The sequence below is a fragment of the Bufo gargarizans genome, chromosome 5, assembly GCF_014858855.1.
Source record: "Bufo gargarizans isolate SCDJY-AF-19 chromosome 5, ASM1485885v1, whole genome shotgun sequence".
Classification (NCBI taxonomy): domain Eukaryota; kingdom Metazoa; phylum Chordata; class Amphibia; order Anura; family Bufonidae; genus Bufo; species Bufo gargarizans.
Window position 1 is genome coordinate 468,966,001 of NC_058084.1, and position 26,140 is coordinate 468,992,140.

Here is a 26,140-nt window from a genome sequence, read left to right on the forward strand (position 1 = left end):
GCTTTCATTCCCCATAATATTATTCCCCCTGTATTATAATGGCCCCCTCTTTATTATTAATGTACTGGCCCCCTCTTTAATAGCAAAGAGGGGGCCATTATATTAGCAAAGAGGGGGTCATTACATTCATAACAAAGAGGGGGTCATTACATTCATAACAAAGAGGGGGTCATTACATTCATAACAAAGATGGGGTCATTACATTAATAATAAAGAGGGGGTCATTATATTAATAATAAAGAGGGGCCATTACATTAATAATAAAGAGGGGGCCATTATATTAATAATAAAGAGGGGGCCATTATATTAATAATAAAGAGGGGGTCATTACATTAATAATAAAGAGGGGGTCATTATATTAATAATAAAGAGGGGCCATTATATTAATAATAAAGAGGGGGTCATTACATTAATAAAGAGGGGGCCATTACATTAATAATAAAGAGGGGGCATTACATTAATAATAAAGAGGGGCCATTACATTAATAATAAAGAGGGGGTCATTACATTAATAATGAAGAGGGGGTCATTATATTAATAATAAAGAGGGGGCCAATACATTAATAATAAAGAGGGGGTCATTACATTAATAATGAAGAGGGGGTCATTACATTAATAAAGAGGGGGCCATTACATTAATAATAAAGAGGGGGTCATTATATTAATAATAAAGAGGGGCCATTACATTAATAATAAAGAGGGGGCCATTATATTAATAATAAAGAGGGGGCCATTATATTAATAATAAAGAGGGGGCCATTATATTAATAATAAAGAGGGGGCCATTACATTAATAATAAAGAGGGGCCATTATATTAATAATAAAGAGGGGGTCATTAAATTAATAAAGAGGGGGCCATTACATTAATAATAAAGAGGGGGCATTACATTAATAATAAAGAGGGGCCATTACATTAATAATAAAGAGGGGGTCATTACATTAATAATGAAGAGGGGGTCATTATATTAATAATAAAGAGGGGGCCAATACATTAATAATAAAGAGGGGGTCATTACATTAATAATGAAGAGGGGGTCATTACATTAATAAAGAGGGGGCCATTACATTAATAATAAAGAGGGGGCATTACATTAATAATAAAGAGGGGGTCATTACATTAATAATAAAGAGGGGGTCATTACATTAATAATGAAGAGGGGGTCATTATATTAATAATAAAGAGGGGGTCATTACATTAATAATGAAGAGGGGGTCATTACATTAATAAAGAGGGGGCCATTACATTAATAATAAAGAGGGGGCATTACATTAATAATAAAGAGGGGCCATTACATTAATAATAAAGAGGGGGTCATTACATTAATAATGAAGAGGGGGTCATTATATTAATAATAAAGAGGGGGCATTACATTAATAATAAAGAGGGGGCATTACATTAATAATAAAGAGGGGGCCAATACATTAATAATAAAGAGGGGGTCATTACATTAATAATGAAGAGGGGGTCATTACATTAATAATAATAATGTACTGGCCCCCTCTTTATTATTAATATAATGGCCCCCTCTTCATTATTAATGTAATGGCCCCTCTTTATTATTAATGTAATGACCCCCTCTTTATTATTAATATAATGACCCCCTCTTTATTATTAATGTAATGACCCCCTCTTTATTATTAATATAATGGCCCCCTCTTTATTATTAATGTAATGGCCCCCTCTTTATTATTAATATAATGACCCCCTCTTTATTATTAATGTAATGACCCCCTCTTTATTATTAATGTAATGGCCCCCTCTTTATTATTAATATAATGGCCCCCTTTTTATTAATAATGTACTGGCCCCCTCTTTATTATTAATATAATGGCCCCCTTTTTATTAATAATGTAATGGCCCCCCTCTTTGCTAATATAATGTCCCCCTCTTTGTTATTAATGTAATGGCCCCTCTGTTATTAATGTACTGGCCCCCCTCTTTGCTAATATAATCGCCCCTCTTATTGCTGTGCCAATGCCTGTGAAGCCTTTCTGCTCCAGTCCTCTCCTCTCCTCTCCCACCCCCCATACTGCCGCCAGAGCCTCTGCAATTAGGTAAGTTAACATTAAAAAAAAATACTTACCCATCTCCATCCCCGCTTGTTCCCGCCGCAGGCGGTCACGAACGCCTCACTGTGCCTTCCTGCGCCGCGTCATCGCGTCATCTCGCGAGACCCGACGCAGGAGGTCACAGTGAGGTTATCGTGACCGAGTCCTGCGTCGCTCGCCTCTACTGCCTTATAGGCTTCAGGCCTAGTGGCCTGAAGCCTATGGGGCATAACGGAGGGGACGGGAGCCATAGGCTCCCGTAGCCCTCATTGAAATTTCGGATGCCTGGCGCCCCCTGCAATTTGGCGCCCGGGGCAACGGCCCCTCCGGCCCCCCCCACGCTACGCCCCTGGTGAAATCAAAGTGGTAGAAACCCTTTAACCCTTCCTTTACCATAGAGTGCAAATAAAAAATAAAATAAAAAAGTTTTATGTGTGACAAGCTTTTTACTTATATAAACTCCCCTAGCAAAGCCTAGATCCCTGTTATTTGTCTTAATGGTCTTACCAAAGTCATATGTGTGAAAATAGTCCAGGATGGGGCGGAAGGATACAGTTTTCTAAGTTATATCCTTGGATGGATTTTCCCATCTTGAGGTCACGTGACGTGTAGTTGGTTAGAGGGGGGCGGAATGTATTTAGCATTCCATATTGATGTCTAGGATTAGACAGGCCCGTCCTGATATCATGAGGTTTCCTCTGAACAGCAGTAATGTATATAAATTATGTTTCAATTTGATATCCTAACCTAATAATAGCTTGGCTATAATGTGACAAGTTATTTCCACTCACATGTATTGTTAAGCTTGTAATGCTTTATATTAACGCTATATATATTCATTTGCATGTATCATTGTGTTTATCTACTTATATATGTTTATAACCTTGTAACCAATAAACCTGTGTATAATTGTATAATGCAGAACTACATGTTTATCATTAACATCATCTCACGTCAAAAAGAACTTCTTTATCTGAGGAAATAGTCGGACTCAGATGTGAATTGTATCAATTAGGTTGTCTACAATTCACCAGGTCATAATTGTAAGAATTTATGACAAATTTTATAAGTGATTATTTTTTTAATGGTTACTTATTTTTATGACCATAATAATTCTTAATTCAATCATTACCCCCCGACAGACCCGCACCCACAACATTTATGGAGATAAAATCATAAAAGAAAAAAAAAAAACACAACACTATTCATTTATTTATTTTTTGCTGGCGAGGAGGCCCACAGAGCGCGCCCCGAGGAGGCCCACAGAGCGCGCCCCGAGGAGGCCCACAGAGCGCGCCCCGAGGAGGCCCACAGAGCGCGCCCCGAGGAGGCCCACAGAGCGCGCCCCGAGGAGGCCCACAGAGCGCGCCCCGAGGAGGCCCACAGAGCGCGCCCCGAGGAGGCCCACAGAGCGCGCCCCGAGGAGGCCCACAGAGCGCGCCCCGAGGAGGCCCACAGAGCGCGCCCCCAGGCGGCCCGAGGAGGCTCACAGAGCGCGCCACCAGGCGGCCCGAGGAGGCTCACAGAGCGCGCCACCAGGCGGCCCGAGGAGGCTCACAGAGCGCGCCACCAGGCAGCCCGAGGAGGCCCACAGAGCGCGCCCCGAGTATGCTCTGCCTCTACATACAGTACAGGAGGCCTGAGCATTTATATGCATCAGTCAGCCATTAATATGAACTGCCTAATATTGTGTAGGTCTCCCTTGAGCAACCAAAACATGGACTCCACAAGACCTGCGAAAGTGCCCTGTGGTATCTGATACCAAGACTTTAGCGGAAAATCCTCATGACCCTGTCACTGGCTCACCTACCTTGGACCACTTTTGGTAGGTACTGACCACTACATAGCAGGAACACCCCACAAGACCGGCCGTCCTGGAGATGCTCTGACCCAGTCGTCCACCCATAGCCCTCGTCCGAGTCGCTCAGATACTTACCTGCACCCGTTTTTCCTGCTTCCAACAGCCTCCGATAATCCAGAATAAATTGATATTCCCAACATCACATTTACCAATGAAACGCAAAATGTAAGAAAGGACATAAAAAAAAAACCCACAAACTCGAAAATGTCTGTAAAATAAAACTGCATTTCTCTGGAAACGGGGCGGACATTTACAGAGTAAAAGAAAAAACGTGCATACAAATCATCCAAAAATGTACATTAAAATATACAAGAGGGAGGTACTGTGAGGACTCCGCCTACAGTGGGGGGGAGGGGTTTAAAATAAATTAGGGGGAGGGGAGGTTTCGAGAGCCTGATAGAAGGCTGTATGACTGGAATGGTTTCGCTCATCTGCCCCCTGCTGGGCTGCACCCACATAATACACAGATTATCAGTTATGAACAGGCTCCTCCCAGAAACAATAAGCCCCACCCACCTGAGACGCTCAATTATTGTATCAATGACTGCCCCTATTCCACTGGTAGAGGACTCCACCCACTAAAATGGGTGGAGCCTTCCCCAACAAGCCCCGCCTACCCAGGATGCACTGCCATCACCTGAGTGACCTGGACACTAACAAGGACGCAGGTAGGTCTCCATTACAGTCTGATATGGGGGGCTGGGAGGAGTCTGGGGTAGGTGGCCGTGCAGGGTGGGCAAGTAACCGACAAGATGTAAGACCAGGAAAAGGGAGGGGGATGGGAAGCAGCTTCTGGGGTGCATTATGGGGGGCAGTAATCTGCAAAGTACGGATGTTGAAGCGCCTCGTCTGCCGAAATCCTCTGGACCGGGTTACACTTCAGCAAGTTCTGGAAACAGAGAAGAGAATCTGAGTGAGGGGTCGCGAGGGGCTCGATCTGATGATTAGAAGGGGGGGGATAACATGTCACCCCCGAATACATCCAGCCGTGGGTACCGGGTCTTTTGTGGCGTGCCACGGTCACATCAGGGGAGGGGGGGGGCTCTAAATGACCACAATAAAGGGGTCTCCGCCCAGGTTTTAAACTGAAGCTTCCCCTGTAATAAAGTGCAGCAACCTGGAAACCATCAGCAAGTAGATGAAACTACTGCCGAAAAAATGCCCTCGACTATTTAACCTCTTTATAAAGGGATTTTGTCGAGCAGAACCGAGACGGGTGATAATTAAGGAAACTCAAATCTCAACCGCAGGACGCACCATTAAGCACTTAAAATACCGGAAAAAGGCTCAAGAATAACAGATCCGTCAACAGCACCTTGATGGTGGTTTCCAGGTAGTGTGGAAAGTCCAAACAGACTCAATAGATAAAAGGGTGAAGGAGATTATCACAGGGAGGCCGGCTGTCTACGCATGCTGGGAGTTGTAGTTCCGCATCTCTGATACAGAGGCACTTACCTGTAGCAAGTCTCTTCCAGTGGCATTCAGCTTGGGTACAACATTCACTAGAGACGTGGTAGCCGGATACATGGGGTAGGGCTGAGAAAACAAAAACACGAAAAACGCGTAATGGAACGTGAGTGCGGGGTGAATGGGACAGAGTCGCAGTAACCTGCAATACCAGACATGGCCACTTTTAAAAGCACGGCGCTGCGTCTGGTAAAGAACGGTGGAGGAGTGGGGCTCCATGGAAAACATCCCTTTAAGGCCTAATGCACACAAACGTATTTTCTTCCCGTGTCCGTTCCGTCCTTTTGCGGACCATTTATGGAACCAATAATTTCAATGGGTCTGCAAAAAAAAAAAAAAAAAAATGGAAGTTACTCCGTGTCCGTTTAGCCAAAAATAGAACATGCCCTATTATTGTCCGCATTATGGACAAGGATAGGACTGTTCTATTAGGGGCCAGCTGTTCCGTTCCGCAAAATAAGGAATGCGCACGGACGTCATCTGTATTTTTTGCAGTTCGCAAAATACATACGGTCGTGTGCATGAGCCCCAAGGATAGGCCATCACAACTGTGAGCCCAGAGAAGCCTTTCAGGATGTTACTGCCATCTAGTGGTAAAATAGCAAAATGCAAGATATCACATTTATTATACAGCCACACAAGCAACTTTCTTTTTTTTTTAAACTGCTGCTGCCGCCACCAATGAGGAGATAATACTGAGGAGAAGGGGAGGGGCTGTGGCCACTGTTGCCACCAATGAGGAGATAATACTGAGGAGGAGGGGAGGGGCTGTGGCCACTGCTGCCACCAATGAGGAGATAATACTGTGGAGGAGGGGAGGGGCTGTGGCTGCTGCCACCAATGAACATAGTTAAACCATTAATTTAAGTGTTGACAGTGGGTGCCGGCAGCGGTACCACATAACTGGCCTCAATAACGGGGCACAGCGATCCCGCGAACCGCTGCAATTAACCCCTCAGGTGCAGCACCTGAAGGGTTAATTTATGGGGATAGCAGCACCCTGTTTTAGAGACCAGATATGTGATACTGCTGCCGGCACCTACTGCCAACACTTAAATTAATGGGTTAATTATGTTCAATGGTGGCGCAGTGCACCCCCACCCCCCAGTCCACAGGGTCCCCTCCCCTTCTCCTCATTGGTGGCAGTTCCGATCAGCAGTTTAATTGTGGGGCTCCAATCAGTTACCATGGCAGCCAGGACGCTGCTGAAGCCGTCCATGGTCAGCTCCCTGCTGCTGTGTGCACTATGTACAGGGGGAGTGTGAGGTCCTGGTCACCATCATAGAGCTCTATCAGGGAGAATAGGACAAGGGATGAAAAGATCACAGGTTCTACCCCCTAAGGGGGGAAATAGGTATTAAATAAAAAGTAAAAAAATGTCCCCCCAAAAAATAGGATCGGACTGTTCGATTATGGGCCGGCCGTTCCATAAAATGGAGTAGTCTTCACTTCCAACATATCGCCCCATGTGATGCTGCCTATATTCCTGTCTCATTTTAAAATAGTGCACATAAAGTGGCCAACCCTTTTAACCCCTTCAGGACCCTGCCATTTTTCACCTTAAGGACCCGGCCATTTTTTGCCAATCTGACCAGTGTCACTTTATGTGGTGATAACTTTCAAACGCTTTGACTTATCCAGTCCATTCTGAGATTATTTTCTCGTCACATATTGTACTTCATGGCCCTGGTAAAATGGAGTCAAACAATTTCATATTTATTTATAAAAAATAAAATACCAAATTTACCAAATTTTTTTAAAAATTAGCAAATTTTTAACTTTCAATTTCTCTACTTTTATAATAGACAGTAATACCTCCAAAAATAGTTATTACTTTACATTCCCCTTATGTCTACTTCATGTTTGGATCATTTTGTGAATGACATTTTATTTTTTGGGACGTTAGAAGGCTTAGAAGCAAATCTTGACATTTTTCAGAAAATTTCCAAAACCCATTTTTCAAAAAGGACCAGTTCAGGTCTGAAGTTGCTTTGTGAGGCTTGCATAATGGATACCCCCATAAATGACCCCATTTCAGAAAATACACCCCTCAAGGTATTCAGAACTGATGTTACAAACTTTGTTAACCCTTTAGATGTTCCACAAGAATTAATGGAAAAATGGAGATGAAAGTTCAGAATTTCACTTTTTTTTTGTTGCAGATTTTCCATATTAATCCTTTTTGTCCAGTAGCAAAGCAAGGGTTAACACCTAAACAAAACTCAATATTTATTGCCCTGAAGGTACATTCACATGACCGTATTTTTGGCTCCGCATCCATTCTGCAATTTTTGGGACTTCAACTTTTGGGGGTCTAATCCCCTGTACAATGCATTACAATACTTCTAAAACAATGATAGAAATGGCTGCAGCCCTCACCTCGGACTTTAATCCACGGAGAACGGAAAACAGGCCAGAACTGGGCCCAATAAAGTATCCAACAGAAAGAGAGGATCCAGCTTCTTGTGGAATAAAAATAGTTCTTTATTGGCTCATCATATAAAATCCACCAAAATCACAGGAAAAAGGTGCAATGTAACATGTTTCGGGCTACAGAATCCGGCCCTTCATCAAGACATAACACACATAGTAAAACCGTTCCTTTTTATGCAGCACAAGGTCCGACCCCCTCTAATCAGCAAAGTGTCCGCACCTGGAGCCCGGAGTGGGAACCATTCAGCGTCCAGGGGAGGAGATCCAGCGTCACAGGTGATACATACACATAATGAACATATCTTCTGCCACCTTCGCACCTGCATTAGGTGCGGATCCGTCTGCCATCCGCACAGACGGATCCGCGCCCATAAATGCAAACGATGGCATCTGTTCAGAACGGATCCGTCCGCATTCCATATAAAAAAGTTTAAGTCCAAGTGTTAGTCAGACGGGTCCGTCCCGACCCCACACCAAAAAGTCAACAAGGGACGGATCCGCCCGCAATTGCACCATATTGTGTCAACGTCAAACGGATCCGTCCCCACCGACCCACACTGCAAGTCAGGACGGATCTGCCCGGCCCCGCGCACGACCAGGCGGACACCAAAACGCTGCAAGCAGCGCCCCGGTGTCCGCCTCCAAAGCGGAATGAAGGAAGAACGGAGCCAAACCAATGCACTCCGAACGGATCCGCATCCATCCAGAATGCATTGGGGCCAAACCGATCCGCCCGTGAGAGCCCCCATACGGACCCCACAGCCGGACACCGAAACGCCGGTGCGAAAGTAGCCCTAATTGTATTGCAGAGTGAGGTCATGTTTTCTATTTAACCCCTTTGGCGTCCAGGTATCAAGTGAAAACATCCAAAGGTCTCCCTGCTTAGGAGTTTCTGTCTGCGGTCGCCTCCTCTTATGGGCAATGACACCACTTCAATCCCCTGTGCACAAAACGCGTCACCTCCGTGAACAGTGGCGAAGTGGAAAGTCGCTGCCGCTACATTGCGAGTCTGGAAATGAGGAATATCCCTGAGATGTTTTCTGATACGTATTTTCAGCCCATTTACATCCAACATACTGACCTGTACAGAGTCTGCGAGTAATAACGCCCGCCACAAACGCCGTATTACAGCGGATGTATTGTTAGAGTGTCTGCTGTTACTCACTGTAGATGTGACCTCCTCAGTGACACGTGGATCGGCAGCAGATGCTTTTCTTACTCCACATTTATAATTGCCAGTAGTTTTTGGCCAGGAACATGCCCGGGGGATGGTGCCAGTAAACAGGCTGGGGCCGAGGTCTCCCACCATAGGGGCTTTCTTGGATAGACACCTGATACCCGCAGACACCACGTCTCTCCGCTGCTCATCGTAAGGGAGGACAGGGAGATGTTTACGGATAATTCTGCAGATGTGGATATTCTCTATTGTAGTTAGTAATAAAAACAGTAGTTTTTTTTGTCCTCCTCAGCAAGGTCTTCACTTTTTTGACTTTTTGGACATCTATAGGATTTCTTCAAGGTCTGAGGAAAGATCAGAGATTCCCTTTATTAATGTTCTGGAGTGTGCAGCCTCTGCTCAGGGGTCTCTGTGTGATCGTCTCTGTAGAGCGGTTACGTCTAGCGCTAATCATTCCCCCCTTCGGTCTGTTATTTATGACATGCGGTGGGTGGCCGGAGGAGGCGAGAAGAATGGTGTTCCCAGATGTCTTTTCTCTAAAGGTACAGGTAGTGACCGATCCCTCAGCGAGGTCCGATTCCAAATGTAGATCAAGAAAATCAATTTTAGCTGAATCGCTAATATGAGTGAGTTTGATGGAATCTGTGAAGTTATTGAGATATTTGATGCACTGGGCCGCCCCATTCTCCCCCCGCCAAACCCACAGCACATCATCTATATAACGTCCATACCACTTAATAGAGCCAGCAAAGGGGTTGTCATCAAGAAACAGAAAATGTCGCTCCCACCGCGCCATGTATATGTTTGCAATAGATGGTGAGTGTTTGGCCTTCATTGAAACACCCGACATTTGGAGATAATATTTCCTATTGAACATAAAGAAATGATGTCTCATCAGAAAATCCACACAAGAAATCCTGCAGCTCCACAGTACAGTCGCTATAGTGCGTCAGAGACCAGAGGGCCACTATGGCTGCGTCCTGGCATCCAGGCATCAAAGGTATCAGTGGCTGTAGCAGGGAATCGGTCCATTCCGATAGTCTCTCCGAATAGGACCCGATGCCTGCCACAATCGGACGCATAGGGGGCGGGGAACACGGTTTATGCACTTTTGGAAGTGCGTGAAAGATTAGTGTGGTCGCATGTTCCACATAAATATACTCCACTTCTTTTTTGGAAAAAATTCCCAATCTTTCACCCTCCAACAAAATGTTGTGAAGCTTCTCTTGATAAGGGAGGAGCGGATTGGAATCCAACAGCAGAGAGGTGTTCTTGTCCTTCAACATATTCAGAACTTGTTCCTTCTATAGACTGCTGTCTAAGATTACCACCGCCCCCCCCCCCTATCAGCCTCACAATCTCCTGCATACAGGGGAGGGGCTAATCCAGTCAAGTGGCCCATTTTAGCCCCGCCCATTATTAAAAGCCCCTCCTACATATAATAGGCCACTCCCAACAAACACTGTACCGCTGACATTCTATAGTTGCGGCCTGTCTCTACACATCATACAGAGAGGGGGGGGTCTGTCCTGGCTGCACTGCCTGCTTCACATTATACAATAAACAGCCGGCTACAGCCAGGAAGCTCCTCCGCTCTCCTCCCTCCCCAGACCCTGCTCAAGGCCTGTGATTCCCCCCACCATCTGCCACCCGCCCGTGGTCTGCTGCCCCCTTTGGCCGTCCTCACCCAGCTCTGAATCCTCCTTCTGCAAATGGCAGGGGGGGGAGCCGGAGCATCTCCTCTCCTACATAGCGCCCCCTACCTCTTACATCCAGTGATGTCACCTTTGTTGTAGACGTTCTCTCTCCTCATCTTCTCCATTCAGACCAGACCGCCATGATGATTCTTCAGCATCTCCCATCTCTGCAGAGATTGACAGACATTAGTTTCCCACATTTCCATCATCTTCACATCTTCTGAACCCCCTTTCCTGCCACCCCCAATACTGTGCCCGCTGTGCCCCCAATACTATACTGCTGAAACAGTCCCCCTGGAAATACTACTACCACACAGATAGTGCCCGCTGTGCCCCCAATACTATACTGCAGAAACAGTGCCCCTGGAAATACTACTACCACACAGATAGTGCCCCAATACTGTGCCCGCTGTGCCCCCAATACTATACTGCAGAAACAGCCCCCCTGGAAATACTGCTACCACACAGATAGTGCCCCCAATACTGTGCCCGCTGTGCCCCCAATACTATACTGCAGAAACAGTCCCCCTGGAAATACTGCTACCACACAGATAGTGCCCCAATACTGTGCCTGCTGTGCCCCCAATACTATACTGCAGAAACAGTCCCCCTGGAAATACTACTACCACACAGATAGTGCCCCCAATACTGTGCCCGCTGTGCTCCCCAATACTATACTGCAGAAACAGCCCCCCTGGAAATACTGCTACCACACAGATAGTGCCCCCAATACTATACTGCAGAAACAGCCCCCCTGGAAATACTACTACCACACAGATAGTGCCCCCAATACTGTGCCCGCTGTGCCCCCAATACTATACTGCAGAAACAGTCCCCCGGGAAATACTACTACCACACAGATAGTGCCCCCAATACTGTGCCCGCTGTGCCCCCAATACTATACTGCAGAAACAGTCCCCCTGGAAATACTACTACCACACAGATAGTGCCCCCCAATACTGTGCCCGCTGTGCTCCCCAATACTATACTGCAGAAACAGCCCCCCTGGAAATACTACTACCACACAGATAGTGCCCCCCAATACTGTGCCCGCTGTGCCCCCAATGCTATACTGCAGAAACAGTGCCCCTGGAAATACTACTACCACACAGATAGTGCCCCCCAATACTGTGCCCGCTGTGCTCCCCAATACTATACTGCAGAAACAGCCCCCCTGGAAATACTACTAACACACAGATAGTGCCCCCAATACTGTGCCCCCAATACTATACTGCAGAAACAGTCCCCCTGGAAATACTACTACCACACAGATAGTGCCCCCAATACTGTGCCCGCTGTGCCCCCAATACTATACTGCAGAAACAGTCTCCCTGGAAATACTACTACCACACAGATAGTGCCCTAATACTATACTGCAGAAACAGTCCCCCTGGAAATACTACTACCACACAGATAGTGCCCCCAATACTGTGCCCGCTGTGCCCCAATACTATACTGCAGAAACAGTCCCCCTGGAAATACTACTACCACACAGATAGTGCCCCAATACTGTGCCCGCTGTGCCCCCCAATACTATACTGCAGAAACAGTCCCCCTGGAAATACTACTACCACACAGATAGTGCCCCAATACTGTGCCCGCTGTGCCCCAATACTATACTGCAGAAACAGTCCCCCTGGAAATACTACTACCACACAGATAGTGCCCCAATACTGTGCCCGCTGTGCCCCCCAATACTATACTGCAGAAACAGTCCCCCTGGAAATACTACTACCACACAGATAGTGCCCCAATACTGTGCCCGCTGTGCCCCAATACTATACTGCAGAAACAGTCCCCCTGGAAATACTACTACCACACAGATAGTGCCCCAATACTGTGCCCGCTGTGCCCCAATACTATACTGCAGAAACAGTCCCCCTGGAAATACTACTACCACACAGATAGTGCCCCCAATACTGTGCCCGCTGTGCCCCCAATACTATACTGCAGGAACAGTCCCCCTGGAAATACTACTACCACACAGATAGTGCCCCAATACTGTGCCCGCTGTGCCCCAATACTATACTGCAGAAACAGTCCCCCTGGAAATACTACTACTACACAGATAGTGCCCCAATACTGTGCCCGCTGTGCCCCCCAATACTATACTGCAGAAACAGTCCCCCTGGAAATACTACTACCACACAGATAGTGCCCCAATACTGTGCCCGCTGTGCCCCAATACTATACTGCAGAAACAGTCACCCTGGAAATACTACTACCACACAGATAGTGCCCCCAATACTGTGCCCGCTGTGCCCCCAATACTATACTGCAGAAACAGTCCCCCTGGAAATACTACTACCACACAGATAGTGCCCCAATACTGTGCCCGCTGTGCCCCCAATACTATACTGCAGAAACAGTCCCCCTGGAAATACTACTACCACACAGATAGTGCCCCAAATACTGTGCCCGCTGTGCCCCAATACTATACTGCAGAAACAGTCCCCCTGGAAATACTACTACCACACAGATAGTGCCCCAAATACTGTGCCCGCTGTGCCCCAATACTATACTGCAGAAACAGTCCCCCTGGAAATACTACTACCACACGATAGTGCCCCCAATACTGTGCCCGCTGTGCCCCCAATACTATACTGCAGAAACAGCCCTCCTGGAAATACTACTACCACACAGATAGTTCCCCAATACTGTGCCAGCTGTGCCCCCAATACTATACTGCAGAAACAGTCCCTCTGGAAATACTACTACCACACAGATAGTGCCCCCAATACTGTGCCCGCTGTGCCCCCAATACTATACTGCAGAAACAGCCCTCCTGGAAATACTACTACCACACAGATAGTGCCCCCAATACTGTGCCCGCTGTGCCCCCAATACTATACTGCAGAAACAGCCCTCCTGGAAATACTACTACCACACAGATAGTGCCCCTAATACTGTGCCCGCTGTGCCCCCAATACTATACTGCAGAAACAGCCCTCCTGGAAATACTACTACCACACAGATAGTGCCCCCAATACTGTGCCCGCTGTGCCCCCAATACTATACTGCAGAAACAGTCCCCCTTGAAATACTACTACCACACAGATAGTGCCCCCAATACTGTGCCCGCTGTGCCCCCAATACTATACTGCAGAAACAGTCCCCCTGGAAATACTACTACCACACAGATAGTGCCCCCAATACTGTGCCCGCTGTGCCCCAATACTATACTGCAGAAACAGTCCCCCTGGAAATACTACTACCACACAGATAGTGCCCCCAATACTGTGCCCGCTGTGCCCCCAATACTATACTGCAGAAACAGTCCCCCTGGAAATACTACTACCACACAGATAGTGCCCCCTTAAACAATTTTTGGCACACAGTGCTCTAAAAAATAACTGCGCCCAGACACTAATAGTATAAAGATAATGTCCCCAAAATTAATTGTGCTAAGCTGATACTATGCCAGGGTGCCCCCCAAAGTAACAGTGCTCCCCAAAATCCCACCAATAGAAATAGTTCTCTGCCAGAGCACACTTAGTAGTAATAATGCCCCTATAGTGCCCTAGTAATCATGTTCCTTATAGCCCCCCAGTAGTAGCAAAGCTCCCCATAATACCCCCTAGTAGTAATAATTCTCCCTATAATATGACAGTACATGAAATACCCCCGCTTAGTGCCTGCAGTTGAGCTAATGTCCCCATAATGTATGCCAGTATAAAATACCCCTATATAGTGCCCCCAGTAAATGCCCTCATAGTGCTCCTCTCCCCCTTCCCCATAGTGTCCCCCATAATATGCCAGTAAAAAAATGCCCCTTCTTAGTGCCCCCAGCAGATGCCCCTATAGTGCTCCTCTCCCCCATAATGTGCCAGTAAAAAATGCCCCTTCTTAGTGCCACCATATGCCCCAATAGTGCTCCACTCCCCCATCGTGCCCCAAATAATGCACCATAGTGCCGCTCTCCCCTATAATGCCTCCCATAATGTGCCAGTAGAAAATGCCCCCTTAGTGCCTCTCACCCCTATAGTGCCCCCATATTGGGCCAATAATTAAAAAAAGCCCCTTTAGAGACCCCATATACCCCCATAGTGCCCCCCATAATGTGTCAGTAAGAAATGCCCCCATAGTGCCCCCCCATAGTGCCAGCTCCCCCATAGTGTCAGCTCCCCCCCATAGTGCCAGCTCCCCCATAGTGCCAGCTCCTTCATAGTGCCAGCTCAAACCATAGTGCCAGCCTCCCCCATAGTGCCAGCTCCCCCCATAGTGCCAGCTCAAACCATAGTGCCAGCCTCCCCCATAGTGCCAGCTCCCCCATAGTGTCCGCTCCCCCCATAGTGCCAACTCCCCCCATAGTGCCAGCTCCTTCATAGTGCCAGCTCCCCCCATAGTGCCAGCTCAAACCATAGTGCCAGCCTCCCCCATAGTGCCAGCTCCCCCCATAGTGCCAGCTCAAACCATAGTGCCAGCCTCCCCCATAGTGCCAGCTCCCCCATAGTGCCAGCTCCTTCATAGTGCCAGCTCCCCCCATAGTGCCAGCTCAAACCATAGTGCCAGCCTCCCCCATAGTGCCAGCCTCCCCCATAGTGCCAGCTCCCCCATAGTGCCAGCTCCCCCCATAGTGCCAGCTCAAACCATAGTGCCAGCCTCCCCCATAGTGCCAGCTCCCCCCATAGTGCCAGCTCCCCCATAGTGCCAGCTCCCCCATAGTGCCAACTCCCCCCATAGTGCCAGCTCCTTCATAGTGCCAGCTCCCCCCATAGTGCCAGCTCAAACCATAGTGCCAGCCTCCCCCATAGTGCCAGCTCCCCCATAGTGCCAGCTCCCCCATAGTGCCAGCTCCCCCCATAGTGCCAGCTCAAACCATAGTGCCAGCCTCCCCCATAGTGCCAGCTCCCCCCATAGTGCCAGCCTCCCCCATAGTGCCAGCTCCCCCATAGTGCCAGCTCCCCCATAGTGTCAGCCTCTCCCATAGTGCCAGCCTCCCCCATAGTGTCAGCTCCCCCATAGTGCCAGCTCCCCCCATAGTGCCAGCCTCCCCCATAGTGCCAGCTCCCCCATAGTGCCAGCTCCCCCATAGTGCCAGCTCAAACCATAGTGCCAGCTCAAACCATAGTGCCAGCCTCCCCCATAGTGCCAGCCTCCCCCATAGTGTCAGCTCCCTCCATAGTGCCAGCTCCCCCCACAAAGAAAAAAAAAAAAACACTAATACTTACCTCCATCAGCAGCGATGCGATGCAGGCCTCTTCCGGCCTGTGTCCCTGCTGTGTGCTGCCCGGCTCAGGCAGCGCTATGATAATGACGTCATCGCACCGCCTGAGCCGGCCTCTGATAGGCTGCAGGCATTAGTGTCTGCGGCCTATCAGAAGAACAGGGAAGGGACACGCCTCTCCCTCCCCTGCCCTGCAGCACACAGCCGCCACCACCGCCGCCGAAATTATATCCAGGGCCACGCCGCCTGTGGTGAACGGCGGTGCGGCCCTGAGGAATAAAAAAAATATATATATATTTGTGTCATGGAACCATGAACCAGACGTACAACAAGAGATAAGTGGAAAATAAGAAGGCTTTATTGAAAAGCAAGCCGTAAGCAAAAGTCCAAACGGATGGCTAAACCGAAGCAGGGTCTTGCGTAGACAGAGGTCAGGAACCAGAAGGGTAGTCAGACGAAGCCTGGATCAGGAACCAGCAGGGTAGTCAGATGAAGCCAGGATCAGGAACCAACGGGGTAGTCAGACGAAGTCAGGATCAGGAACCAACGGGGTAGTCAGACGAAGCCAGGATCAGGAACCAACGGGGTAGTCAGACGAGGCCAGGATCAGGAACCAGAAGCAGAAGCAGTCTTAGAAGCATGTGAACACAGGAGGACCAAGCAAGGAACTGAAGCCACAGACCTCCTATATATATGAGCTAGGCATCCAGCTCCTCCCAGTGGGAAGGAGAAGCCGCAGGGTGGGAGGCTACAAGAAACCCAGAAACCAAGATGGCCGCCAGCACATGTCAAACGAAGGAGAACAGTAAGAAGGTAAGACCATGACAGTACCTCCCCCTCAAGGGCCCCTCCTCCGCGGAGTAAGGAACGGTTTCTGAGGGAAGCGTGCGTGGAAGGCTCGGAGCAAAGCAGGAGCATGGACATCTGCGGAGGGAACCCAGGAACGCTCCTCTGGACCATAACCACGCCAATGGACCAAAAACTGCAACCGACCGCGGACCAGGCGTGAGTCCAGGATATTGCTCACCTCATATTCCTCACGATTGCCCACTTGGACCGGACGGGGCCGAGGAACCGAGGAAGTGAAACGATTACACACCAATGGCTTCAACAGGGAGACATGAAACACGTTGGAGATCCGCATGCCAGGAGGAAGCGCAAGGGCATAGGCTACCGGGTTTACCCTGCGAAGCACTCGGAAGGGACCAACAAAGCGAGGCGCCAGCTTGGGAGTGGGCACTCGAAGGTTGAGGTTGCGGGTGGACAACCATACACGGTCTCCGACCTGGTAGGAAGGAGCGGGCGCTCGTCTGCGATCAGCCTGGAGTCTCTGGCGCTGCGCAGAGACCTCAAGGGACCTCTGGATCTGTACCCAAGAAGCACGTAGGACGGAAAGGTGATCCTCCACAGCCGGAATATCCTGGGGAGAGAATACCTCCGGTAACACGGCAGGTTGGAACCCATAATTGGCCATGAAGGGAGACGTCCCAGAGGAAGAGTTCACCGCCGTGTTCCTGGCAAACTCAGCCCAAGGCAGGAGGTCAACCCAATTGTCTTGGTGATCGGAGACATAGCAACGAAGGAATTGCTCCAAGGCCTGATTGGATCGTTCTGCGGCCCCATTGGACTGAGGGTGGTAGGCCGAGGAGAAAGAGAGATGAATCCCCAACTGGGAGCAAAAGGCGCGCCAGAACCTGGACACAAACTGACTCCCCCGATCCGACACAATCTCCTTGGGCAAACCGTGCAACCGGAAGACCTCCCTGGCGAAAATCGTGGCCAACTCTTGTGCAGAGGGTAACTTCTTGAGAGGAACACAGTGGCACATTTTGGAAAACCGATCCACAATCATGAGAATGACCGTATGGCCTCGGGATGCAGGGAGGTCCACAATGAAATCCATCCCCAGGTGTGACCATGGGCGCTCCCCGGTGGCTATGGGTTGCAAAAGGCCCAACGGAAGGTGCCGAGGGGACTTACTCTGGGCACAAACGGAGCATGCCGCTACATATGCGGCGATGTCGGAACGTAGAGAAGGCCACCAGAACAGACGTGAAACAGCCCAGGACAGCTGATTCTTTCCAGGATGCCCCGCGGCCTTGGAGTTATGGTAGGTTCGCAACAACCGAATGCGCAACTCCTCAGGCACAAAACACCTGCCGTTGGGTCTCCCAGAGGGAGCACCAGATTGAGCCGCCAAAATCTGCTCACCCAGGGGAGAGGTCAGGCTGGTGCGAATGGCGGCCAGGATCTGATTCGGAGGTATGACCGAAGTCGGAATCGACTCCTCCCCGGACAGCTCGGAGTACTGCCGTGATAAGGCATCCGCTCTGATGTTCTTGGAACCGGGTAGGTAGGAGACCACGTAATTAAAACGTGACAAGAACAGAGCCCATCTGGCCTGACGTGGTGTCAATCTCTTGGCCTCAGAAAGGTAGGTCAGATTCTTGTGGTCCGTCAGGATGAGAACCGGAACCACCGAACCCTCGAGCAAGTGCCTCCATTCTTTAAGGGCCTGCACGATGGCCAATAACTCCCTGTCACCAATCTGATAGTTGCACTCCGCGGAAGACAGTTTCCGGGAGTAAAACCCACAAGGAAGCAGAGGACCCTCTGGTGTTCTACGCTGAGACAGGAGGGCGCCTACTCCCGTCTCAGACGCGTCCACCTCGAGGACAAAGGGCAACCCAGGGTTGGGATGCGACAGAATCGGAGCCGACACAAAGGCGGACTTTAGAGCCTCAAACGCTCGGATGGCCTCGAGCGGCCAGACCTGGAAATTACTGCCCTTCCTGGTCAGATCCGTGAGCGGCTTGGCTAGCATAGAAAAGTCCCTGATGAACTTCCGATAATAATTGGCGAAGCCCAAAAAGCGCTGCAGGGCACGGAGACCACTGGGCTGGGGCCACTGTAAGACAGCCGAAACCTTCTCAGGATCCATGGAGAACCCCTCAGCGGAAATTATGTAACCTAAGAAGGTTACCTGGGATCGGTGAAATTCGCATTTCTCAAGCTTACCGAACAGCCTGTTCTCTCGTAACCGTTGCAACACTCGTCTGACATCCATAATGTGGGCCTCCATGGATTCAGAATATACCAAGATGTCATCCAAATAGACCACCACACACTGCTGCAACAGGTCACGGAAAACATCGTTGATGAATTCCTGGAAGACTGCGGGCGCATTGCACAACCCAAAGGGCATAACCAAGGATTCATAATGACCGGTCCTGGTGTTAAACGCGGTCTTCCACTCATCGCCCGCCTTGATCCTTACCAGGTTATATGCCGCCCTCAGGTCGAGTTTGGTAAAGACCGTGGCCCCTTTGAGGCGATCGAACAGCTCGGAAATCAAGGGTATCGGGTAAGCGTTCTTGATCGTGATGCGATTGAGACCCCTGTAATCGATGCAAGGCCTCAACTCACCGCCCTTCTTTTTCACAAAGAAAAATCCAGCCCCTGCCGGGGACGAGGATTTGCGAATGTGTCCGCGTGAAAGCGCCTCCCTCACGTACTCCTCCATGGCCTCATTCTCCGCTACCGACAGTGGATAGACTTTGCCACTGAGGAGGAACGGCACCAGATTGTAACTCTATGGCACAATCGTATGGGCGGTGCGGAGGTAGGGCAACCGCGCGCACCTTATCGAATACATCCCGGTACTCTTCGTATTCAGGAGGCAACAGAGAGTCCGAGGAAGTACACAGCAACTTGACAGGCCCATGGATGCAACTAGCCCCACACTGCGGTGACCACGAGAGGATCTCGGCCGATCTCCAATCGAAAGTCGGATTATGCTTCTGGAGCCAGGGGTACCCCAAGACCACCGAGTAGTGTGGAGACGAAATCACCTGGAAACAGACCGACTCTCTGTGAACGGCACCAATGGCTATCCCCACTGGAAGGGTCTCATGAGTCACGTGTGGCGGCAGAAGGGGTCTGCCGTCTATCGCCTCAAGAGCCAGTGGGGAACCTCGAGGCTGCAGAGGAATGGAATTGGCGGCAGCGAACACACTATCAATGAACAAACCACCAGCACCAGAGTCCACCAACGCCTGGGTCGTCACCGAGCCCCCGACCCAGGAGAGGACAACAGTGATCAGTGGTTTGTCAACACGGGAAACCGGGGACGAGGAGACTCCACCCAAGATCTGCCCCCGACAGGATCTCAGGTGCGAGCGTTTCCCGGACGGTTCGGACATGCCAACCGAAAATGCCCACCGAGACCACAGTACATGCATCGGCCCTCGCGTCTCCGGAGTACCCTCTCCCCCTCGGACAGGCGAGCAAACCCCAGCTGCATGGGTTCACCCCCAGACAAGTCATCCCCAGGAGGCGTGGGAGGAGAGGGAGGCACGGGTGGGACAGCAAACGTAGGCGCCAATCTGTTAGAAGACCTCCGCAGGCTCTCCTTAAAGGAAGGTCTCTCCCTGAGTCTGGTGTCAATCAAAATCAGGAAAGAAATAAGAGACTCGAGCTCCACTGGTAGGTCCTTAGCTGCAACCTCATCCTTCAAGGCATCCGAAAGACCATGAGAGAAAGCAGCGACCAGAGCCTCATTATTCCAGCCCACCTCTGCTGCCAGGGTACGAAACTCAATGGCGTATTCAGCTACGGATCGTGAACCCTGTCTGATGGACATAAGGAGCTTCGCAGCAGAGGCAGCACGAGCCGGCACATCGAATACCTTCCGAAGAGAAGCAACAAAACCGGAAAACTCGGCAACCACCGGATTGTTGTTCTCCCATAAAGGGCTGGCCCAGGCCAAGGCCTTGTCCGAGAGCAGCGAGATCAAGAAGCCCACCTTTGATCTCTCAGTAGGAAAGGCATGTGGCAGCAACTCGAAATAAATGCCCACCTGGTTAAGGAAACCTCGGCACTGAGTTGGCTCTCCCCCAAAGCGCTTGTGGAAGGGGGGCAGAACCGGTCATACCCCGAGACACCGCAGGCGCAGCAACAGGTGTCGGGGTAGACTCTGGCGCAACAACCGGAGCGGCAGTAGGAACGGGCCCAGGAGCGACAACCGACCCATCGGCAACGGAAGCGAAATGAGCCGTGCGTTCAAGCAGGGTTTGCAACGCCACAGCGAACCGACCCAACAGGTGATCCTGCTGATCAAGTCTGGCAACCAGCGTAGGTAGCGAGGATGGCCCTGTACCGTCAGAATTCATGGCTTGGTCCTAATGTCATGGAACCATGAACCAGACGTACAACAAGAGATAAGTGGAAAATAAGAAGGCTTTATTGAAAAGCAAGCCGTAAGCAAAAGTCCAAACGGATGGCTAAACCGAAGCAGGGTCTTGCGTAGACAGAGGTCAGGAACCAGAAGGGTAGTCAGACGAAGCCTGGATCAGGAACCAGCAGGGTAGTCAGACGAAGCCAGGATCAGGAACCAACGGGGTAGTCAGACGAAGCCAGGATCAGGAACCAACAGGGTAGTCAGACGAAGCCAGGATCAGGAACCAACGGGGTAGTCAGACGAGGCCAGGATCAGGAACCAGAAGCAGCAGCAGTCTTAGAAGCATGTGAACACAGGAGGACCAAGCAAGGAACTGAAGCCACAGACCTCCTATATATATGAGCTAGGCATCCAGCTCCTCCCAGTGGGAAGGAGAAGCCGCAGGGTGGGAGGCTACAAGAAACCCAGAAACCAAGATGGCCGCCAGCACATGTCAAACGAAGGAGAACAGTAAGAAGGTAAGACCATGACAATTTGTTAAAGACAGCCCAGCCCAGAAGCCGTTTTTTTAGGGCGGCCTGGGGGGAAATTGCCTCCCTGCCCCCCGGCCCAGCCCGCCCCTGCGTGCAAAGCATTCGTTTCCTCCCGGCTGAGATTGTTACATTTTTGCTTGGACCTGTTTTTCTGTTTTAGAGTAAACAGATCCTTCTCTATTAACTCCTGGAATTTGTCAAGGGCCACAGAACGGGACTGTATTGGGTAAAAACCCTTGTTTGATACCCTGAATGTCTCAGAGACATTTTGTAATTGTGAGTTCTCTGCCCTCTGACAAGATTCCTGACGAGATGAGACACAGATCAATTCTTTAAAGTCAAACACTGGATAATACTGATTTATTGAGCCCGTGTTCACATTCATTATTGTTTCGCCTGTTTGGCCTGTATTCACACTCATCGCATCTTTACTGGATGAGAAATGTTTTTCTAAAGTGAGATTTCTAGCAGGACGATTGATATCAATGATCGTGTGATACAGGTCAAACCTGCAGGACGGAGAGAAAGAAAACCCCTCCGCAGTCCCCCTCCTAAATGGGGGAGATGGGCACTGAGGATAGGTTGATTACCTGAATGTCAATATGAGCTATTTCCGGCGAGTAATGCACCTGGGACGTAAAAACCCAAGAGCAGAATATACAATCAGTGATACAGTCCTGACCTCAGTATCTGAGGAAAGGGATTTAGGGATCATTATTTCAGAAGACCTAAAGGTAGGCAGACCATGTCATAGAGCAGCAGGAGATGCTAGCAGAATGCTGGGGTGTATAGGGAGAGGCATTACCAGTAGACAGAGGGAGGTGCTCATGCCGGTCTACAGAGCACTAGTGAGACCTCATCTGGAGTATTGTGCGGAGTACTGGAGACCATATCTCCAGAAGGATATTGATACTTTGGAGAGAGTTCCGAGAAGAGCTACTAAACTGGTACATGGATTGCAGGATAAAACTTACCAGGAAAGATTAAAGGACCTTAACATGTAGAGCTTGGAAGAAAGACGAGACCGAGGGGAGATGAGAGAGACTGCTAAATACATAAAGGGAATCAACAAGGTAAAAAAGGAGAGAAGATTTAAAAGAAGAAAAACTGCTACAAGAGGACATAGTTTTAAATTAGAGGGGCAAAGGTTTAAGGCCCCTTTCACACGGGCGACTATTCCGTGCGGGTGTGATGCGTGCGGCGAACGTATAGCACCCGCACTGAATCCTGACCCATTAATTTCTATGGGGCTGTGCACATGAGCGTTGATTTTCACGCATCACTTGTGCGTTGAGTGAAAATCGCAGCATGCTCTATATTGTCCGATTTTCACGCGACGCAGGCCCCATAGAAGTGAATGGGAAGCGTGAAAATCGCATAGCATCCGCAAGCAAGTATGGATGCGGTGCAATTTTCACACACGGTTGCTAGGAGACGATCGGGATGGAGACCCGATCATTATTATTTTCCCTTATAACATGGTTATAAGGGAAAATAATAGCATTCTGAATACAGACTGCATAGTAAAACAGCGCTAGAGGGGTTAAAAAAATATAATAATAATTTAACTCACCTTAGTCCACTTGATCGCGAAGCCGACATCTCCTTGTGTCTCCTCTGCTGAACAGGACCTGGGGTGAGCATTAAATAGAGGTAAAGGACCTTTGATGACGTCACTCCAGTCATCACATGGTCTTTTACCATGGTGAATCACCATGGTAAAAGATCATGTGACGTACCATGTGATGACCGGAGTGACGTCATCAAAGGTCCTTTACCTCTATTTAATGCTCACCCCAGGTCCTGTTCAGCGCAGAGGAGACACAAGGAGATGCCGGGCTTCGCGATCAAGTGGACTAAGGTGAGTTAAATTATTATTATATTTTTTTAACCCCTCTAGCGCTATTGTACTATGCATTCTGAATTCAGAATGCTATTATTTTCCCTTATAACCATGTTATAAGGGAAAATAATACAATCGTCAGAACATCAATCCCAAGCCCGAACTTCTGTGAAGAAGTTCGGGTTTGGGTACCAAACATGCGCGATTTTTCTCACGCGAGTGCAACGCATGACAATGTTTTGCACTCGCGCGGAAAAATCGTGCATTTTCCCGCAACGCACCCGCCTTTTTATCCGGGCAAAAAAACTGACGCCCGTGTGAAAGAGGCCTAAAAGTAATATCCGGAAGTATTACTTTACTGAGAGAGTAGTGGATGCATGGAATAGCCTTCCTGCAGAAGTGGTAGCTGCAAATACAGTGAAGGGGTTAAGCATGCATGGGATAGGCATAAGGCCATCCTTCATATAAGATAGGGCCGGGGCTATCCATAGTATTCAGTATATTGGGCAGACTAGATGGGCCAAATGGTTCTCATCTGCCGACACATTCTATGAGTAGGATATCGCCGATTTTTTACGGTGCTTTCTCCCCGCCCTGCGTTTTTTGCCTGCTCCTTGTGAGTGGAATCATCATGCGTTTTATGCGGGGTCCCTGTATCGGAACCATCCGTTTCATCTGCAGCAGACTCCGCCGAGTCCATGTCCGTGGAGCTGAATGAAACGCGTGAGCTGCGTCTCCCCTTGTTACGGTTCATTTTCTTAAGAATTGAGCGTGGAACACCATGTTTACTATTAGACCAAGTGAATTATCCGTAAACATCTCCCTGTCCTCCCTTACGATGAGGAGCGGAGAGACGTGGTGTCTGCGGGTATCAGGTGTCTATCCAAGAAAGCCCCTACGGTGGGAGACCTCGGCCCCAGCCTGTTTACTGGCACCATCCCCCGGGCATGTTCCTGGCCAAAAACTACTGGCAATTATAAATGTAGAGTAAGAAAAGCATCTGCTGCCGATACACGTGTCACTGAGGAGGTCACATCTACAGTGAGTAACCGCAGACACTCTAACAATACATCCGCTGTAATACGGCGTTTGTGGCGGGCGTTATTACTCGCAGACTCTGTACAGGTCCGTATGTTGGATGTAAATGAGCTGAAAATACGTATCAGAAAACATCTCAGGGATATTCCTCATTTCCAGACTCGCAATGTAGCGGCAGCGACTTTCCACTTCGCCACTGTTCACGGAGGTGACGCGTTTTGTGCACAGGGGATTGAAGTGGTGTCATTGCCCATAAGAGGAGGCGACCGCAGACAAAATCCTAAGCAGGGAGACCTTTTGGATGTTTTCACTTGATACTTGCACGCCAAAGGGGTTAAATAGAAAACATGACCTCACTGTGCAATACAATTAGGGCTACTTTCGCACCGGCGTCTGGCTGTGGGGTCCGTATGGGGGCTCTCACGGGCGGATCGGTTTGGCCCCAATGCATTCTGGATGGATGCGGATCCGTTCGGAGTGCATTGGTTTGGCTCTGTTCTTCCTTCATTCCGCTTTGGAGGCGGACACCGGGGCGCTGCTTGCAGCGTTTTGGTGTCCGCCTGGCCGTGCGCGGGGCCGGGCAGATCCGTCCTGACTTGCAGTGTGGGTCGGTGGGGACGGATCCGTTTGACGTTGACACAATATGGTGCAATTGCGGGCGGATCCGTCCCTTGTTGACTTTTTGGTGTGGGGTCGGGACGGACCCGTCTGACTAACACTTGGACTTAAACTTTTTTATATGGAATGCGGACGGATCCGTTCTGAACAGATGCCATCGTTTGCATTTATGGGTGCGGATCGGTCTGTGCGGATGGCAGACGGATCCGCACCTAATGCAGGTGCGAAGGTGGCAGAAGATATGTTCATTATGTGTATGTATCACCTGTGACGCTGGATCTCCTCCCCTGGACCGCTGAATGGTTCCCACTCCGGGCTCCAGGTGCGGACACTTTGCTGATTAGAGGGGGTCGGACCTTGTGCTGCATAAAAAGGAACGGTTTTACTATGTGTGTTATGTCTTGATGAAGGGCCGGATTCTGTAGCCCGAAACATGTTACATTGCACCTTCTTCCTGTGATTTTGGTGGATTTTATATGATGAGCCAATAAAGAACCATTTTTTCTTCCACAAGAAGCTGGATCCTCTCTTTCTGTTGATTACAATACTTCTGTATAGTGATGCATTGGCTGTAAGTGTATGACACAGCGTTATACAGGGGGCAGGATCTCACCGGCTGTCATGGAAGACATCGGGCTGCCTTCCCTGCCATCGGGTCCCCGTCACAGCAGCACGGGGACCCGATGGCTTCTCCCTCCCTACACGGACATCGCACATGCCACGGTCAGCGTTGACCGCGGCACATCAAGGGTTAATGCGTGATTTTACCGATGCCGGCGCATGCAGCAGGGTTCCAGCTATCAGTGACTGCCAGACCCCTGCCGCGGATCGGGCTGGCGCTGGTCCTTAAGTCATAGACATCTGCGCCGTACATGTACGGCGCGGGTCCTTAATGGGTTAAGAGCATGGACACACATAGCGGTCGCGGTGAATGGTGTCATACACCTTTACCACTAGACGGCGCTGTTTTCAAATGATGGTTGATGTCCGCGTTTCTTTTGCCAACTGACTCACCTTATAGTCCGGCAGTTTGGTCATGGTCGGCCATTGCTCCTCAGTCGGGGTTCCCAGTAATGT

General features: G+C 49.5%; 1 long non-coding RNA gene across 1 annotated transcript; it reads right to left on the reverse strand.

The window, feature by feature from the left end:
* Positions 1–4,558: 4,558 nt before the first annotated feature.
* Positions 4,559–26,140, reverse strand: LOC122939032. The gene is made up of 3 exons (XR_006390078.1): positions 26,078–26,140; positions 5,367–5,447; positions 4,559–4,800 (listed from the first exon to the last, which is right to left on the reverse strand). It is a non-coding gene; the product is annotated as an uncharacterized LOC122939032 (long non-coding RNA).